We start from the raw sequence: 12,209 nt of genomic DNA on the forward strand, positions 1-12,209 counted from the left end.
CCGATCTCCACCAACCAACCAACCCCCGGTGCAATAAGCTATAGCAGCAGCCTCCTTATTCTGCATTAGATCTGAACGATCCGGGGTTAGGCGGACCCATCCAGGCGAGTTGACGCACCGATCGAGGGTAAGGTTAACAATAATAACAATAACCAAGGCTTTTATTATGGTGATCGTCCTGATTGTAAGCGCACAGTATGGAATGAATGCCTGGCTCTCCAAGCAAGCAAGGACACACTGTGATGATGTTATAGTTAGCCTGACTGGGCTGCATGTATGTGTGTGTGTGTGTGTGTGTGGGGGCAATCTGGGAAAAAAGAAAGACACAATATATATATATTCCTTGCGGAGCTCGGAATTTGTTCTTGAGAGATTAGTATGGTGGTGGGAGTGGAAAACAATAAATACGAAATGTATGGTGGTGTTGGTGGTGGTGCTAGCCGACACAGCCTGTCATGCATTCACAACAGCCGAGGAGAGGGAGAGGGAGAGCTAGAGAGAGAGAGAGAGAGGAGGCGATTGATTGTTGTTCGGGAGGAAAAGAAAGTCGTAAACAATAGCAGCCACTCTGCTGTTTGCTATTTGTACTTTGTTTCCACCACCGAGATGTATGTATTGATCCATGTATAATGGGCTGTGCGGTCGCATTCAGCCAGAACAGCGACACAACCACCTATAAGCCGGGGTCTTTTTTTGTTGTAAACAATGCGTTCATTTTGACAACAGGCTAAGGCATGCAGCACCAACTCAGTGGCCTTGTGGTTAGAGTGCCCGCCTTGAGACTCGGAGGTCGGGGTTTGATCCCCGGGCCGGGTCATACCAAACACCCTTATAATGGGATCCAGTGCCTTCCTGCTTGGCACTCAGCATCATGGGTTGAATGATAAGGAATCAGGTGATAGGCTTACTGCCCTATGGGCCTCAGGGCTTGGGAAGGCTTACTTACTTCAGGCAGACAGCACCCACCCACCCACCGGGGGTCGGTGCACTTAATGAACCTTGTTGTAGTAATCATGCCAGCAGCAGCGGCGAAATGCTGCTGCTGGCATGATTACTACAACAAGGTTCATTACACACACCGATATGGACAGTCCAGTCCAGTTAACACAGAAAGACATCACCCGGCTGCACAGAGGATGCACTGGTGCGTGCATTCGTTGACCCCCCCCCCACGCATGCGTGCATGCATACATACTGTACATGCACTGTTTTCAACAGTATATATGTCAATATGCCATTGTTTGTTCATATTACAGTCAATACGATAGAGGCCTTGAATCGGGGAGGCAAACATGCCTGTTGTGCTTGTGATGAATCCAGAGTGGCAGTGCATTAAAAAAGAGACACAAAAGTGCTGGGTTGGCCCCTTCAAGAGGCCCTAACCACAGTAACATGCTCAGAGTTACAAGTGTGTCACATTTGTAACTCTTGAGAGTGTACAAATGTAACCAAATGGACCCTTGGCCGGGCCGGTGACGTTTTGCACACTCACACTTAACCCCCACAACAGGCCCCTGGCAGTGTATGTGACATAATGCAATCCCGACTATGTATTTTGAGAGCTTATGGCTAAGTGGACGCTGAATTTGGGTGGATGATTATGTAATCGCTCTCTGAATGTTTTTTCTACTGCTGGAAGAGCTGTTAGGCTAAAGCCAGAGGATTTAGGATCGACAAAAAAATATTACAGTATGTGTCCATTTATGAAAGGACTCTCTGTCACCTTTGGCCTCTCATTTACATACTGGCGTTTTATGAGTGAATTGATATAGTTAAGGTTATGCCACATCGACATGACGTTCATTGTCCTGAAATGAGTCTTGTTTTTACTGACATCCTGCAGTAAAAGTTTGAGAGGGAGAGCGAGAGAGAGACCAAAGTCCTTCCAGGAAAAAGTCTCACAACTAGTTATTGCTGTCAGCGTTGAATACTAAAAGACATAGCCACTCCTTGTATCTTTCCGTGGTTCTTATACGTTTATACCACCTCGTTTGAATCAGGTGTCAGCGAGTGTGTTTACCTGTGTGCAACATTATGGAAATGAGTCCATGCTCTTGATAAAAACGGCTCATGTCCAGCCATGGCTCATGTTTTTGCAGTGTTACTTTAAGTACATCAATCCTACATAAATATCCCTCAATGCAAGATTAATAGATCTTTTCTGTGTATCACCTCTGTCGGGTGGAAACCTCACATGTCCAAAACTGTTACCTTTCAGGATTCAAATTCAGAAGTATCAAAAGTGGCAGATCGACAAGCTCAAAACACGTCGCGATTGAAAATATACTCGTGAACATTTTTACCATGGAAATGATTATGCTTAACCCACTAAGACCTGGAACGCATCTTATTTGAGGAAAAAAAAACATTATTTTACACTTTGGCTATTAAAAAATAGCAGATATACAAGCTCGTAGTGCCGCGCTACGAGCTTGTAGATCTGCTATTTTTGAACATTTTGGAAAATGTGTGCAAATCTTTGAATATATATACCGTATTTTAAAGCGTTTCTAACATTTCTAACTCAAATCTTCGCTTCTGAGGGGTCCCTGGAACAACATATTTTGAGATGGGGGTCCGCGGCCAAATACACATCATTTTGGGGGTCCTTGACACGAAAACGTTTGAGAACCACTGATATAGAAACATACGTTTTTCAGAATACTGTTGGGATCTAGAAGACATTAAATGTAGAATCGTCTTCAGATCTGAATGGGTTAAAAAAACTATTGCGATTATCTCAAATAATTGCCATCAGGTGATTATGTAATCATTGTAACAGGCCCACATGCAGATACACCCCGGTAGAATATTGTTTGAAGAACTTTCACTTTAGCAGAAAGAGATCACCACACTACACCGGTGGAAGGGGGAGGGGCCCGGGCGTTCACCTATCCTGTTACTGGGGGGTGAGATACTGTAAAGACAGGGAGATGAGGGGGAGGGGGGTCCGGGACCTCCATTGAGTCCCCCCCCCCCCCCCCCCCCCCCATGTGCCATTGTAATTAGTGGAATATGAGCTGAATTAGTCATGCCTGGCAGAGCAGACTGCGGTCTCGCGGTGACTGTGATGAAGAGTTTCACCTTACACACACCGTCTGTGTGACAGAGCCTTTACACCAGATGCTTTCTATAGCGTTGCCGTCGTCGGGCAGAAAAACCTCTTATCTCCATACTTTAACTTTCTGTGCTTTTTTTTGTAAATGAATGCCCTACCTGATCATACTAACAGCGTCACACAAAGAGCTTGTGAATGTGCTACTTTTGCTACTTTTGCTACTTTTGCTACTTTTGCTACTTTTGCTACTTTTGCTACTTTTGCTACTTTTGCTACTTTTGCTATTTGAATCCTGAAAAGTAACGGTTTTGGACATAATGAGGTTTCCACCCGACAGAGACAATATACATGGACGCGCACACGCGCACACACACACACACACACGCACGCGCACGCGCGCACGCACACGCGCACACACACACAGAGGTCTGCCTTGTCTATGCACACATCAAATAGAAGTGAAAAAAGTCGGGAACATTTGCGAAGGAGTCAAACATTTGGAAAGTTATGCACTTTTTATTGTTTGGTAAAACATTGTTGAATACATAATGTAGTGACATTAGCAGCACAAGGCCTAGAATTCAAGTCACCTGTCCTGCAGATTACATTTATGTATTGTTTCTCCTATTTAAAGGAGTAGCTTGCCCATAAAATAACATATTTTCTAGCAATTACACACCCCATGATCTTTTTTGTTTTTGTCATCTAATTACTGGCTCAGGAATGCAACAAAAACTAAAAGGCTTCATTGGGAGTGTAAATTGAAAACGAGAAAATAAGTAATTTTTGGGGTGAACTACTCCTTTAAGCATGATGTTCCCTGTGTATGAGTACACACACACACACACACACACACACACACACACACACACACACACACACACACACACACACACACACACACACACACACACACACACACACACACACACAAAAGAAAGTTCATCTTGAACTGAGAGGATGATTTCTCCCCCGTTTCTCAAGTCTGGTCCGCGGTACCCCTCCAGGGGTTCCATTTGTACACACTCAAGAGTTATACAGACACGTAAGGGTCCATTTGGACCTCCCGGTGGTCCCTGGACCCTATGTTGAGAACCAGTGGTTTCAGGTGATTCAGCATAGCTAAACATGCAAAAGGACCACACCCATAGTTCTGGTTTGCAAGCCCTGTAACCATACAAGTATACACACACACACAGATAGACCTGTCACCATTATTACATAATCACCTAATCGCACTTATTTTAGATAACCACAATTATTTAGCATAATCGTCATAATTGTTTCTAATGAAACAATGAACATGAAGTTATTAACCCATTAAGACCGGGAAAGAATCGGTGTCTTTTTTAGATTTCTTTGGCTATTCAAAAATAGCAGATCTACAAGCTCGTAGCGCAGCACCGAGTGCCGCGCTATGAGCTTGTCGATCTGCTATTTTTGAAAAATAGTGAACATTTTAGCAAATCTTTGAATATATATATATAAATATATATACATGTATATATATTTTTTCTTTTTCAAAGCAATTTTTTTAGCTCAAATCTTTGCTTCTGGGGGGATTCTACTAATGTCTTCTAAATCCTAACAGTTTAAAAAAAAAAAATCATGTTGCTTCTCAACTGGTTCTCAAACTTTTTCATGTCAAGGACCCCCAAAATTATATGAATTTTGGCTGCGGACCCCCATTCTCAAAATATGTTGTTACAGGGACCCCCCAGAAGTTGTAACAGAGTTAAAAATGTTAGCTATGGAAAAAATTATATTCAAAGATTTGCACATTTTCACGTTTTTTAAAAAAATAGCCAAAGAAATCGTAAAGTGACACAGATGCGTTCTTGGTCTGAAAGGGTTAAATATGTCATTTCTTTGCATATTTAGGGAATGTCTGCCCTGTGCAACTTCAAAGCCTAAAATCCAAACGCAGTGTTCAACGACAAAAAAACACGATTAAACCGTTAATCGCAATTATGTGTGTGACAATAATAATCGTCATGTAAAATGTCATAATGGTGACAGCTAGCCCTACAGGACACAGAGTATAGAGATGCCTGTCCCTGCTGTGTGCAGGATCACGTGTTGTGTTGTGTGGCCTTTGGACCCAAAAGGCCTGCTGGTATGGAGTTTAGGCTCACTCTCTCACTGTACCAGGCAGACAGTGCCTCAGCCACAGTAATTCCCTCACACCGTTTGGTCCGCGCACACGTGCTACTGCACTGTATGTGTACAAGCCAAGGCGTTTTTTTAGCTGTTGTTAGCTGGGTAGGGTCAACCCATTCAAACCGGTAACACATCTGTGTAACCACTTAAACCATTATTTTATACTTTGGATATCAAATAATAGCAGATATCTGCGGCCAAATACAAGTACTTTTGGGGGTCCTTGACATGAAAAAGTTTGAGCACCACTGATATATCAACAGTAGTTTTTGAGAAAATGACATTTCTCAAATGTTTGACAAATGAGCATTTGACAAATGTTCGCTTATTCAAAGATTTGCAAACATTTTCAAAAAAAATCAAAAATAGCAGATCTACAAGCACGTGCCGCGCTACGCGCTTGTAGATCTGCTTAAAGCGGTAGCCTGCCTGTGTTTGATGCTGAAACAGCCTGCCGTTTCGCCGACAATGTGTGTTTAGTATGAATATTCGTGTCATGTTAGTTTTCTCTCTTGATCAGTCTGAATATTAGATAAAACAAAAATGGCAGCAAAGGTAGGAGTAGTATTGGGATTGTGAAAAGTGACACAGTACAGTTCATGAGACAGTTTTTACCCCTCACGTTTAGGGCTGTCACGAGCTTGTCGATCGGCTATTTCCACTGTTTTTGAAAAATTCTGGCATTTAACTGACGCTTGTCACCCAGAACAGAATGTCAATTTATTTAGTGTGTCACTGTGCCTCCAGCTGTTAGTCCAGTGAGACATCCCTGTTGACTCTAGCGTGATGAAGTTCTAGACTATGTTTGTATAAAGCCTTATGTCTGTGTTGACTTCCTTTGCTTTGATGTTGCCTTATATAACCACATGAACGAACCCCTAGTGTCGCTATTCTGGGGGCGAACATTCAGCAAAAATAGAAGATCTACATGCTGACATGCTACTTGCTACATGTCACCACACGCTGCATTCTGACTTGTAAATCAGCTTTTTTAAAAGAACATTTTAAAAGAAGATATTAGATCTTTCGTTCTATTCCTTCTTCCTCCCCTTTTCCAAACATTACAAATGATGGGAGCTTTTACAAAAAATAATTTCACTTTACAGGATGGCAGTAGTTGAAGTTGATATTTAGTGTAGAGGGAAAAAAGGACGGGGCCTAGTATAGAGCCTTGGGGGACTAAAGGATTTACAGTAAGTGGTTAAGCCCATCTCATTGCTCATTCTGCAGCTTTATGCAAGAGAAACTTTGACAGATGTTTGAATCCAGCACTCTAGCTCAAGCTCACTCATACCTGTCCATTTCTATTCATTTTGAGTGTTGGTCACATCTTTTGTGATGTACAATGAACAAAACTCTCAGGGTGTTTGCAAAGCATGTGAAGTAATGGACGCATGGCCAGTCTCCTCATGTGGCACTTGTCTAGGAAGTGTGTGTGTGTGTCTGTCTGTCTGTCTGTCTGTCTGTCTGTCTGTGTGCTTGCGTGCGCATTCTCACTGACTCACATTCCTTTACTATAAATGCATTTTCTAGTCGGGCAGAAAGACGTGTTTGAGCTTGTTTTCTACGTTGACTTCTTCATATCCTAACAGCCTTCCCCTTGTGAGACCAATTTGGTGTCATGCCCCATTGACAGTGTAGTAGTAGCCGTCCATTGCTGCTCATTTCCTGGTTAACTACTCTGATGTCTTGGCCAATTGGCACTTTGATTGTTATCCTTGTGTGACAAGATCAGAACTAGCAGTTTCATCTGAGCGTGTGACACACTACAGTATGTGTTGATGCGCTGCTATGTGTGTGTACTATATAGCCTAAGCCAGTGCTTCTCAAAGTGGGGTGTGGGGGTCCTTGGGGACAGATTTTGGCTGTGCAGGCTCACAGCGTGTGCCGTGCTGTGAGCTTGTACAACATTTTGCATAAGTTAGACATTTTCTAATCTTCTCTTCTGGGAGTCCCCGGCACAAAACATTTTCAGATGGGGGTCCGCGGCCAAATACATATCATTTTGGGGGGTCCTTGACATGAGCAGTTTGAGAACCACTGGCCCAAGCCCACATGCTTCTCGTCCTGGGGAAATAAAGGGAATGAATGGGCTCCATTCCTTTGTTCCTCAGTGTCTTATCTCAGTGTCTCTTGACGCCACAGAGACTTCCTGCCTTATTCCTCCTCCTCCTCCTCCTCATGTCTGGTGTCTGTCTCTCTGTGGGTCCATCCTGTTGGATAGGCCGCTCTGAGGAAGTCAACACTCATAAGACACAGATTTCTGACTGACTGCTTGAGAGAACAAACTGTTGTGACGAGGAAGACATTTCTGCCCGAAGCCAGGACAGGAGGAAGACCTGAGGCTCTAGTAATGCCTTCTAAATGCCTTCTAGATCTGCTATTTTTGAACAACGCAAAAATCTAAAAAGACACACAGATGCTTAGGTTAGAGGAGGATGAAACCTGCCCAGGCTGATACTGTAGTTCGTTTTCCATTTCAGGTTAAAAACTGCAGTAGGGTAAAAACATGGCGGGGCTGCAATAGACTGACCTTATGCAACGCTGACTGAACTTATGACTGATGTACAGTAAGCGTTGCATAACACTCTACACAGCTAATCAAACGGTGTCTATGCTTGCTCATTGTCACACCCATTGCTCTGCTCACACCTAAATCTAACACCTGTTATTATGATTATTTTCAGCCGCAACTGCATGGCTTACAACAAGCCTGCCGTGTTTTAAGTCTACTGTATTTTATTTTATTTTTAGCTTTTTCTGCCTTTATTTGATAGAGTACAGTAGACTGACAGAGATGGGGAGTGACATGCAGCAAAGGTCGTCGGGAACGGGACTCGAACCCGCGACACACTGTCAGGGGTGCCCGGACCACTACGCCAGCCGTCCGGGCCTGTAGTTTTTTTTACTTTAATTGTAAAACTATTTAATGACTAAATCAGCCTAGGGAGGGATCCATGCCCCTTTTAAATTTCCTTTCGGCCTACCGGCCATAGTGGCATAATGGGATTGATATGTGGGAAAAGATCGCAACCACCAAGCTAGTGTTGTTTACTTGGTAGAGTAGGCACATCACGACACAAGGCAAGGGACACAAAATGACTTTTTTTCCACCAATTACTCACCTCAAGATAGGGACACTAGGGTGACCATGATAGTGGTTAATTTGCTAACTTGGTTGTTGCTCTCAAGGGACTTTGTGTTGTGTTCCAGTGTTGGACTGAGAGCAAGCTGTAGAATTGACAGTCTGAGTTCCTTAGTGTCTCTTCAAAGGACTTTCTTTAGGTCCAAAATAGATTTTTTTTTCTCTTTTCAAAGAAGGGCCCCTGCAGGAAACCTAAATGGATTCCTCTGGGACTGATTCGATTGCTTGACTTACCGTAAGCCATCCTCTCTGTCTGTGTAATGTACAACTTATTAGCTGCTTATGGGAACATTTTATTGGTGTTAGACTTCGCCTCTGCAAGATGGTTCTGGTCAATCTTTAAGCTGTGTCACAGGGCTTTGTACAAGCTCAGCACTTTCTAAGACGAGGAAATCAAAGGCTTCTCTGCTGAAATCATCAAAAAGACGTTTCGGTCGTTTACAAGGGCGTGGGTGAGTCAGGTGTTTGTTTGTGGGGTGGAGTTTAAACGTGTGTCTATCATGTATATAGACTTTGAATCTATCTGGCTGCTCTGGCATCTAATATGTTTGTGTGTGTGTGTGTGTGCATGTAGGCTTGTGTAATACTTGAAATTTAACATTTCAATTTGACCTGTCCTGCGTAAGTTAACCCTTTAAGACCGGGAACGCATCTGTGTCATTTTTAGATTTCTTTGGCTATTCAAAAATAGCAGATCTACAAGCTCATAGCGCGGCACCAAGTGCCACGCTATGAGCTTGTAGATCTGCTATTTTTGAAAAATCGTGAAAATGTGTGCAAATCTTTGAATATATATATATATATATATATATATATATATATATATATTTTAAAGCGAACATTTTTAACTCCGATCTGTGCTTCTAGGCCGGGGGTCCCTGGAACATCATATTTTGAGATGGGGGTCCACGGCCAAATACACATCATTTTGGGGGTCCTTGACATGGAAAAGTTGGAGCACCACTGATATGGCAACATACACTGTAGGTTTTAAAAAAAAAACTGTTTGTAGAATATATATTCAAAGATTTGCACCCATTTTCACGATTTTTCTAAAATAGCAGATCTACAAGCTCATGGTGCCGCGCTATGAGCTTGTAGATCTGCATTTTTTTTCTTCCAATATTATTAGCTATTTTTCAATTGCCAAAGAAACACACTGGAGTAGTGTGGTGGTGTTTACCTGCAGAAACACACTGAAGTAGTGTGGTGGTGTTTACCTGCAGAAACACACTGGAGTAGTGTGGTGGTGTTTACCTGCAGAAACACACTGAAGTAGTGTGGTGGTGTTTACCTGCAGAAACACACTGGAGTAGTGTGGTGGTGTTTACCTGCAGAAACACACTGAAGTAGTGTGGTGGTGTTTACCTGCAGAAACACACTGAAGTAGTGTGGTGGTGTTTACCTGCAGAAACACACTGAAGTAGTGTGGTGGTGTTTACCTGCAGAAACACACTGAAGTAGTGTGGTGGTGTTTACCTGCAGAAACACACTGAAGTAGTGTGGTGGTGTTTACCTGCAGAAACACACTGGAGTAGTGTGGTGGTGTTTACCTGCAGAAACACACTGGAGTAGTGTGGTGGTGTTTACCTGCAGAAACACACTGAAGTAGTGTGGTGGTGTTTACCTGCAGAAACACACTGAAGTAGTGTGGTGGTGTTTACCTGCAGAAACACACTGAAGTAGTGTGGTGGTGTTTACCTGCAGAAACACACTGAAGTAGTGTGGTGGTGTTTACCTGCAGAAACACACTGAAGTAGTGTGGTGGTGTTTACCTGCAGAAACACACTGAAGTAGTGTGGTGGTGTTTACCTGCAGAAACACACTGGAGTAGTGTGGTGGTGTTTACCTGCAGAAACACACTGGAGTAGTGTGGTGGTGTTTACCTGCAGAAACACACTGGAGTAGTGTGGTGGTGTTTACCTGCAGAAACACACTGGAGTAGTGTGGTGGTGTTTACCTGCAGAAACACACTGGAGTAGTGTGGTGGTGTTTACCTGCAGAAACACACTGAAGTAGTGTGGTGGTGTTTACCTGCAGAAACACACTGAAGTAGTGTGGTGGTGTTTACCTGCAGAAACACACTGGAGTAGTGTGGTGGTGTTTACCTGCAGAAACACACTGGAGTAGTGTGGTGGTGTTTACCTGCAGAAACACACTGGAGTAGTGTGGTGGTGTTTACCTGCAGAAACACACTGGAGTAGTGTGGTGGTGTTTACCTGCAGAAACACACTGGAGTAGTGTGGTGGTGTTTACCTGCAGAAACACACTGGAGCAGTGTGGTGGTGTTTACCTGCAGAAACACACTGGAGTAGTGTGGTGGTGTTTACCTGCAGAAACACACTGGAGTAGTGTGGTGGTGTTTACCTGCAGAAACACACTGAAGTAGTGTGGTGGTGTTTACCTGCAGAAACACTCTGGAGTAGTGTGGTGGTGTTTACCTGCAGAAACACACTGGAGGTAGTGTGGTGGTGTTTACCTGCAGAAACACACTGGAGGTAGTGTGGTGGTGTTTACCTGCAGAAACACACTGGAGTAGTGTGGTGGTGTTTACCTGCAGAAACACACTGGAGTAGTGTGGTGGTGTTTACTTGCAGAAACACACTGGAGTAGTGTGGTGATGTTTACCTGCAGAAACACACTGGAGTAGTGTGGTGGTGTTTACCTGCAGAAACACACTGGAGTAGTGTGGTGGTGTTTACTTGCAGAAACACACTGGAGTAGTGTGGTGATGTTTACCTGCAGAAACACACTGGAGTAGTGTGGTGGTGTTTACCTGCAGAAACACACTGAAGTAGTGTGGTGGTGTTTACCTGCAGAAACACTCTGGAGTAGTGTGGTGGTGTTTACCTGCAGAAACACACTGGAGTAGTGTGGTGGTGTTTACCTGCAGAAACACTCTGGAGTAGTGTGGTGGTGTTTACCTGCAGAAACACACTGGAGTAGTGTGGTGATGTTTACTTGCAGAAACACACTGGAGTAGTGTGGTGGTGTTTACCTGCAGAAACACACTGGAGTAGTGTGGTGGTGTTTACCTGCAGAAACACACTGGAGTAGTGTGGTGGTGTTTACCTGCAGAAACACACTGGAGTAGTGTGGTGGTGTTTACCTGCAGAAACACACTGGAGTAGTGTGGTGGTGTTTACCTGCAGAAACACACTGGAGTAGTGTGGTGATGTTTACCTGCAGAAACACACTGGAGTAGTGTGGTGGTGTTTACCTGCAGAAACACACTGGAGTAGTGTGGTGGTGTTTACCTGCAGAAACACTCTGGAGTAGTGTGGTGGTGTTTACCTGCAGAAACACACTGGAGTAGTGTGGTGATGTTTACTTGCAGAAACACACTGGAGTAGTGTGGTGGTGTTTACCTGCAGAAACACACTGGAGTAGTGTGGTGGTGTTTACCTGCAGAAACACACTGGAGCAGTGTGGTGGTGTTTACCTGCAGAAACACACTGGAGTAGTGTGGTGGTGTTTACCTGCAGAAACACACTGCACTCTCGCTGTATTTTGGTGTTTTCGCTGTTTGCTTTGGTTAGCCAAAAACATCCCTGTTTACCAAAACAAACAGTGAAAAAAAAAACACCAAAATACAGCGAGCAGGCAGTGTGTTTCTGCAGGTAAACGCTCACTTAGCTTGTAGATCTGCTGTTTCTGAAAGTCCTCACCTATAATGACACACTGGAGTAGTGTGGTGGTGTTTACCTGCAGAAACACACTGGAGTAGTGTGGTGGTGTTTACCTGCAGAAACACACTGGAGTAGTGTGGTGGTGTTTACCTGCAGAAACACACTGGAGTAGTGTGGTGGTGTTTACCTGCAGAAACACACTGGAGTAGTGTGGTGG

The 12,209-nt window shown here is 43.7% G+C and overlaps 1 protein-coding gene across 4 annotated transcripts in view; it reads left to right on the forward strand.

Annotated features, from left to right (window-relative positions):
• Positions 1 to 12,209, forward strand: part of LOC308102605 (unconventional myosin-VI-like) — a 181,397-nt gene continuing 169,188 nt past the window's right edge. For all 4 annotated transcript variants that reach the window (XM_080452386.1, XM_080452387.1, XM_080452388.1 and 1 more), the window contains exon 1: positions 1 to 127. The gene's annotated coding sequence lies outside the window, so the exon portion shown is untranslated. The remainder of the gene's footprint in view (positions 128 to 12,209) is intronic.

This window comes from Gymnoscopelus braueri (genome assembly GCF_963280865.1).
Source record: "Gymnoscopelus braueri genome assembly, chromosome: 16".
Classification (NCBI taxonomy): Eukaryota; Metazoa; Chordata; class Actinopteri; order Myctophiformes; family Myctophidae; genus Gymnoscopelus; species Gymnoscopelus braueri.